We start from the raw sequence: 8,294 nt of genomic DNA on the forward strand, positions 1-8,294 counted from the left end.
GCTCTGGGTCTAAAACAATGTTCACAGGCAGTGAACTTGGAGATAGTTGCTGTACACTTCTTTTCAGAACTTAAACTGGAGGCCAAACTTGCATGCCAAAAAGGCTGTACTTTTAGAGTCTGTAAGAGTAAGAATTATCCATCCTCAGAGAAGACCATCTAGTTAACTCATTAGCAATGTTGAAGTGGATGGTAACTAATCAAAATTTGATTTGCATAAATGAGGGAAGAAGGACAAAGAAAAGTAAAACAGGTAATTAGCCAGCAATCTGAGTAGCAGGCACCTTGACCAACCAGAATGGTGTGTATCAACTCTTCCACCAAAGAGAATTGCACCGGTAGATATGTGTGTACAGTGCTGTCACCAGTAGTTGCCTCGGGGAATGTTTTATTGAATCCAACATAAGCACTGAACGGAGCTGGTTTGTTTTACTTGTTCATCAGTACCATCATCATTTACTATTCATCAAGAATAAGAAAAGAACAGAAAATCAAAAATCTTTAAAAGAAGCTATCAACACAATTGTCAGGCCAGTGGTTTTCCACATTTGCCCAGCAACAGGCATATGGATGACACATTTTCACGTTTGCAGTTTGTAATATGCAACAACAACAGACGACCACTTTAGAGATTACTGAAGGTTGAGCTGCTGTATCGCAATATCTTATACATTTATTATTTGCTCTGCTGCTTGATTTTAGAGAATGGTGTTACCTATTAATATAAAAACACAATAAGTTAACTCTTCTTCTATTAAACACTAGAATCTATTATTTGCACACCCTTGCCTTAGGAATCCATGGGGTACAGCTTTGGATTCTTTGACAGGATGGCAAGGCTAAATTTTTGATTCTCACCATAAATAGCTGTGACTTATTTATGGTGACCATTTATTTATTCATTTGATGAGTTCTATACTGTCCCTCCCCGCAAGCAACTTCATGGTGGTTCACTGTAATAATAATGCAGTTATAACCCATAACCCTCCCCTTTTAAATACCCTCCCCTCTGCTGGGCTAACCAGACTGGGGATGGTCTGAAATTAAGGGGGAGTGGAGCCAATTTCCAGACAGGTCATGGATTCAACCATAAACCTGCCATGTTGCAAGCCCTGAAGAACTTTGACAGATCCCATAAATTAGCTGTAACTTGTTGGCACTTTACACACGCACATATTTTAGCTGTTTTGAATTGTTTTAATTATATATTTTTGTTGTTGTAAATGTTTTTTAACATGTGGTTTTATTATGTATGTTTCTAATTGGTTAGCCACCTTGGCAGCTAAGGTTGCCAACCTCCAGATAGTGCTTCAGAAAATTCTGAGAGACACAAAAATTGGAAGAAACGTTGAGTATAACAAAATTTATTGGCTGTTTTCTGGAAACAATTCCTTTCTTCAGGAAACTTTTATATCTGTATGAAACTGGGCAACTAAGTCTGTTAATAACTAAGCAGAATATACAACGGCGAAAGAATTCTTACTGCGCCAAAAGAGTTGAGCAAGAGACTAGACTTTTCTTCCCTTTAGACAGATTCCCTGCTGTCCAGCCCAGTTAAAGGCTGATCAGCACCTAGAAACATTTGTGAGGGGTGTAGGGAGTGACTGCTAGGTGTTTTTCTTAGGACAATTTAAAAACGGCTTTACAGATAACAAGAAAATTAAATTTTGTTATTCAAACCTGAAGGCACCATGGTCTTGAAATTTAAAATCAACAGTTTCTTTATTAAGTGGAAGCATATCTATATCTATTTTTTCATGTGGTGGAGACTTAATTACCTCCAATATGATGAACCTAGAGTTTTCAACTGAGTGTTTTTTTTTCCCACAAGGGGAGCTTCTGAATGTCTATTTCTTAATCTGCTCAGATGGTGGCTAGAAATCTCCTTGAGATCAAGTCAGCTGCAGAAACCGGCCTCTTTAGAGGGTGGTTTGTATGACACTATACCTCACTGAAGTCTCTCTCCTTCCCAAACCCCACTCTCCTCAGGCTCCAATGCCAAAATCTCCAGATATTTCCCAACCCAGAGCTGCCAATCTTGTTAGTGGCCCACATGAAGACAAAAAGGGCAGAAACATGAGGTATACATTTTGCCCAATAAATGCATAAATTCAGGATCGATCCATGACCCTCAAAGCAATTAGAAGCAGCTCTTCACCTTGCCTCCAGTGCTGCTGTAATCACTTTCTTATCCTTCATTTAAAGCTGCTACTGCAGTTTTTCCAGATGGGGAAACAGCAACATGAACATCTTTACCAGTCTTCCTCTGCTTTTCCTCCTTCATCCGCACACACACAAAACCTTGCTCTCAGTGAGAAAGAAGCCGGCAACAAAACTGTTATGTATTATCTCCCAAGGAAAACATAGACGTAAACTGCAAGCTTTGTTCTCTGCAGGGCATGAAACAGGTTTTTATTTTTTTTTAAGTGTGTGTGAGGAGTTGCTTGGGAAAAGTGACAGAGGACATATTTTCTTACTGTAGACCTGCTCTGAAAATCTATAGTTTTGGAATGAGCTGCCATTTTGTCATTGGCTGAACTGATAAGGCCATCAGTTTGCAACTAGCTGGTGGGAAAAAAAATATTAAGGTTCTACCAGAAACATAAAATTTGCCTTGCTTGGGTTTAGAGCACCACAGGCCGGTAAATGGTGATGAGTAAAAATGTTGGTCATATACTTATATATGCCTCATTTGGCTGTTACGGGCTCCCTGCAATTCCTTCTTTTTTGAATGGGCATGACGAAAGACCTCATCCCTTTCAGCTCTTAGGAAGGCTTGTCAACCTGTTATTTGAGAAATCATTTGATAGATGTCTGGGTACTGTTTGTATTTGCGAGCTGATTCTTTCATATTTTTTTCCTGTTCATTGTTTGATACAGTGGGTTGTTTACTTAAATTATTTGTTCTGCAAACTTCATGTGACTCTTATTGTAAGCTGCCCTAAATTACTGGAAGGGTGGAATAGAAATAATAGACATGTTAGAAATACAGCATTATCCTCCGTTCTCTGAACCTGTAGCTTTTGCTTAATTTTATCTGAATTACATATTCCTTGACTCCAGTGCATTAATCTAGACATAGGTTTGAAAGGAGCATTGTAAGTCATAATGTGTTCAGTGTAGGAAATTCAGTGCTACAGCATTATTGATAGAGGCAAAGCCTGGTACACCCAGGAAAGCACCGGGTGCTAGGAGGCAAGCCTAGATTGTGGCCCTTGTAGATGTTGGCCACATGGCAAAAGTATAAAACATGTTTTTGATATCCTCCTCCCCCTACTTTCCACTTGATCTTAAGATTCAGTGTGGTGTAATGGTTAAAGCCTCTTGTAGCGCAGAGTGGTAAGGCAGCAGAAATGCAGTCCGAAAGCTCTGACCATGAGGCTGGGAGTTCAATCCCAGCAGCCGGCTCAAGGTTGACTCAGCCTCCCATCCTTCCGAGGTCGGTAAAATGAGTACCCAGCTTGCTGGGGGGTAAACGGTAATGACTGGGGAAGGAAATGGCAAACCACCCCGTATTGAGTCTGCCATGAAAACGCTGGAGGGCGTCACCCAAGGGTCAGACATGACTCAGTGCTTGCACAGGGGATACCTTTACCTTTACCTTTAATGGTTAAAGAGTGGTGGACTCTAATCTCAAGAGCTGGATTTGATGCCTCCCCCATGTGCAGCCAGCTGGGTTGACAACCTCCAGGGGAGCAGGGAAAAATAATAATTGGGGAGGCCTGGAGATCTTCAGAAATTACAACTGGTCTCCAAGCAGCAGTCCCCATGGAGAAAATAGGGGCATTTGAGTGAGAGCCCCCCCCCACCCCACCCTCTGGATGCAGAGAGCACAGGGAAAAGTACTCGGCCAGCAGCTGATCATCTGTGGCCTGGTGTAGGTCTTGCCAGGGGTATTTCACACACACAAACATGTTTGTCATCTCAAAGTGCTCATCTGCAGAGTATAAAGATCAGCTCTGCAGGGGAAAAGGGCTGCTGGGGAGGGGAGACTGTGAGACATTGTACCATCTTGAGGCCCTAGCTCCAAACCTCCAAGAATATTCCCACCCCAGGGACCTGGAGATCTCCGGGAATTAGAGTTCATGTGCAGACTATACAGATCAGCTCCCCGGGCAAAAAGGGCAGCTGAGGAGTGGGGATTCTATGGCCTTGGACCCCACTGAGGTTCAGAAATGCCACTCTCTAGATGGGACCTGGAGATCTCCTGGAACCATAGTTCTTCTCCAGACCACATAGCTGAGTCCCCTTGGAGAACATGGCTGCTTTGGAGAGGGGACTACAGGTGAGATGTGGAGATCTCCCAGAACTATAACAGTTCTTACCTGCAAAAAGCAGTCATCCCAGAGGACTGCATGGCATAGAATTGTAGGTGCCAGCCTCCAGAAGTGACCTGAGAAGCCAAAGCCTCCAGGTATGTTCCAACCCAGAGCTGGCAAACCCCCCCCCCAAGTTTCTGGCCATGGAGGAGGGGTAGAAGTGAGAGAGATTTTGGTAGTATGGAATACGGTGGAAGACAGGGAGGGACAGAGACAGAGGACTGGAAAGAAAATGGAGATAAAGATACAGGGGAAGGTTTCTCCTGTGTGCTCTGCATTGCATAGGACTAGCAGGGGGCTGTTTCTGGGCAGAGGGCCAATCCAGAGAGTGTGCTGCCATGGTCCCGATTCAGCTGCTCGCCCCCGATTTAGTGTATGCACACCCCAGTCTCGATTCAGCATGCGCCCAGCTCCGATCCAGCGAGCAGCATGTGAAGGCTTCTCCTGACTGTACTGCACCCCCCCCCAAGACCTGCAGGGGGCCATTTCTGAGCCAGTGCCATGACCCAGATCCCTGGCACACTGCAGGCAGGTCCCCCAGACCCGGACAGGTGCCGCCAAGGCTGACAGAAGGTTCAGTGGGCCTAGTGGGATGGCAGACATGCCTTTGTGGGGGAAATATAACATCGTGTGACTACCCTGACTTTGTTTCTAAAAAGGCTTCTGTAGCAGTTTGGTGATCCTTTCGACATTACCCTTCCATTATGAGCATACAAGAGATTGTATAATTTATCTTTTCTAAAATTATGCGTTCCTAGATCATATCGATCAGTTGAAGAAGGTCCCATCCTTGGAGCATGAATAGGCTCAGTAATGGCTTCTCTTGCAAAGCATCTCAGAATCTTTTATGCTAAATGGTAACTGTCATCATGAAACATTACAGATTTAATAGCATTCTGAACTTTTAGTTTGAAACAATGTTCTTTTCTGAAATTGTCCATGTGATAATTTAAAGCTTCACGGCAGTATGAAATGTTGGTGGTGTGTCATCAGCATGAAGCTTATTGTGAAAGGTCTTGTAAAGGCAGCTTTAACACCTAAAGCTAGGTGAATTGAAAGCACTGAACAGTGATGTTTCTCTGCTTAAATAAACACTGAGCACATATTAGAACAGAGAATGTGGGGAAGATTCAGGCACACTTCTGGTAAAAGAAAGGCCCTTCAAGTTGCAGCTAATTTATGGTGACCCACTTGTAGGGTTTTCAAGGCAAGAGGTAGATGTAGATATAGATCACCTTTAATGGCATAAAAATTCAAGTTGATACAGATAGCCAGAATTCAGATGGACATTGGTGGTGTACACTAAAACCCAATACACAGTCTAGCATTTTTGCAAACACACAAAAATGAAATAAATTCTAACATTGAACAAAGTACACTGGCAAATTTAGGCAGTAGAGCATGTCACTTCTCATTGAGCAGTGCTTTACGGCTATGGCGTTCATTTCTGCAATTCAGGCCTAATTTGACTATGAAGACCTGAATTGGGGTATGTTGACTACAAGGGGTTGGACAGACCAGGATGATGTGGGGAAGGGTGTCGTAGACACTACAGACATGCAGACAAAGTCTCTCTGGTTCTGGAATATGGCAAATACTGCTACAAGTAACATATAAGGAAAGACATCTGCTAGAAATAGTGCCTTTCTTGGCTGAAGTGAGTCCAAAGAATAAAGATAAGCAGGCAGAGTTTTATGGGATACAGGGATGCCCCAAAACCTGGGGGAACAAGACCTACAGGGAGCTGAGTTTAGAAGTTGGAGATATAAATCCACAAGTCTTCAGGCAATTGTTTTTAATATATATATTTCCTCCTGGTCCAGGAAGTAAGATACATCAATGCCTATGCTTTTAATCCTAGAGAGAATTCGATTATACCAACCTGAGATGAATGGATCACTAAGCATATCTGTGAGTAAGCTTTCAGGGGAGGTTGAATGATGAATACTTAGTGAGGTACCATCCTTTGCATCATGACCCTGGACTGGACTACAGATTTTCCGAACTATAGTTTAGGATTTTTTTTTGCCATCAGCCACAGTCATCATTCTTAGCAGACCTCTCAAAGAACAATAAGTAAGCCCAACACACAGTTTGATGAGCTGGGACAATCTATCTTTATATATAACATGTGCAGACCAAGTATGGACAAAGCAGCCAGCAGGGGTTGCTATTAAAGCATTTTCATGTGTGATATAACATTCACAACTCTCTTGTTATTTATTAGAATATCTGATCTATTATTAAAGGATGGAGGATGGAGGACAGAAGATAATGAAACTAAGGCATTTGTAATTTTAATTTAATTTAAGTAAAAAAAAAAAGAATATTCAACTTGTATATCGCCACTCTCAGCCCAGCCGGCTTGTGGTGATTTACATTAAAAATATAACAAATTAAAAATTTGACCCCACACAATGTGAATGGGCACTCTAACCCATGAAGCTTTCCAAACTTGCAGATGACTTGCTAGAAAATTCTCTCTCTCTCTCTCTCTCTCTCTCTCTCTCTCTCTCTCTCTCTCTGTCCATCCATCTATGCTGTGGGGAGGGGGGAAGGTTTGGGGGTGCTCTTCTGCATCCTCCATAAGATTAAATAAAAGAACTGATACACAAAGCTACTAATTGAGTAAATGGAAACCAATAAACAATGGTACAAGAAAGAAAAATAATAGAAAAAGAGTTTTAAAATTTAAGAAAGAGTGAGAAACAACTAAATAAAAAATTACATGGAAGTTCGGGAATGTACTGTACCCCCCCTTTAAAAATCATGTGCATAGTTGTGTTAACTGTCTGTCTACTGATGAAAATATTTCATTTATGTGATTAAGTGGGCTTTGACTTATGAAACTTTTTATCACAATAAAGTGTTAGTCTGTGAGGATCCACAAGTTTGTTTATGGTGATTAAAATTGTTTAGTTGTTTCGGTCAAGATTGCTCTGATGTGGCAAATAATATTTCCTGTGACAATTAACCATGCTAGAGATGAATGAAGGAGCCCCACCTGCTGCCCTATGGGTAGGAAAGACAGATGCTGTTCTGGACAGAGCTCCTGTTCTTTTCAGAGCATCACACTGCACTGCTGCTTCTTGTTCCTGCAACACAAACATAGCACCTTCTAATACGAAGAAACAGGTGGCGCATCTCTCACTTCTTCCCTAAGTGGGATTAGGTTCGTTTTTGCTGGGGCAAACAAACAAGGACTCCCGCAGATCCTTCCGGCCTCCAGTGCAGGGCATCACTGGAGCTCCTGCACATGCAGATTTGGTGCGTTCCGCGAAATTTGGAGGCGCCGCAAAGACAGAAGGAACTTCACAGCCCATGTTATGCGCCAGGAAGCATTTATTTATTTATTTAAAAAATCAAGCTCCCTAAAAAAAAAAAAAAGAGGGGAAAAAAAGAAGCGAGACGTGAGCTGTATGCACGGAAACAAACCCAAGCCCGCTGCCTCTGCTGCAAGCACCCGTCCAGTGGGCTGCCCCTGAGGGCTTTGCCCAGAGAAGAGGGACCAAGTCAGACTTACCTGCGTGGGGTGGCGGCGGAGGGTGGCGGTGGGGGACACGACCTCACCTGCTGCCTCGTGTTGAAGAGTCAAGAGAAGTCCGGTTTAAAGGGCGTCGCTCCATCTGGAAGCGGGGCCAAGAGGGTGGCCCACGTGGAGCGCCATGCGCCGCTCCTTGGAAGGCGCTCTTGCCCCCGGGGACTCCGCGAAGAAAAGCCGCCACCCCGGATCGGGGCTCCCCCAGCTCCGCCACGGCCCCGCCTCCCTGGGGCCAGCGGGCGGCGAAGGCGGCAGGCAAGAGGAGCGAGAGGTCCGAGCGCCTTCCGGGGAGCCCGCGCGCAGCCTGCCCGGCCACCCCGAGCCCTGGGCGGCGAAGGTGCGCTGAGGCGTCGAGGCGCCGAGGGGCGAGCGTCGCGTCAAGCTGGCTGGGGAGGAGCCTGAGGCGAGAGGCGAGAGGCGAGAGGCGGCGGGAGC

Source organism: Paroedura picta, chromosome 9 (genome assembly GCF_049243985.1).
Source record: "Paroedura picta isolate Pp20150507F chromosome 9, Ppicta_v3.0, whole genome shotgun sequence".
NCBI classification, from domain to species: domain Eukaryota; kingdom Metazoa; phylum Chordata; class Lepidosauria; order Squamata; family Gekkonidae; genus Paroedura; species Paroedura picta.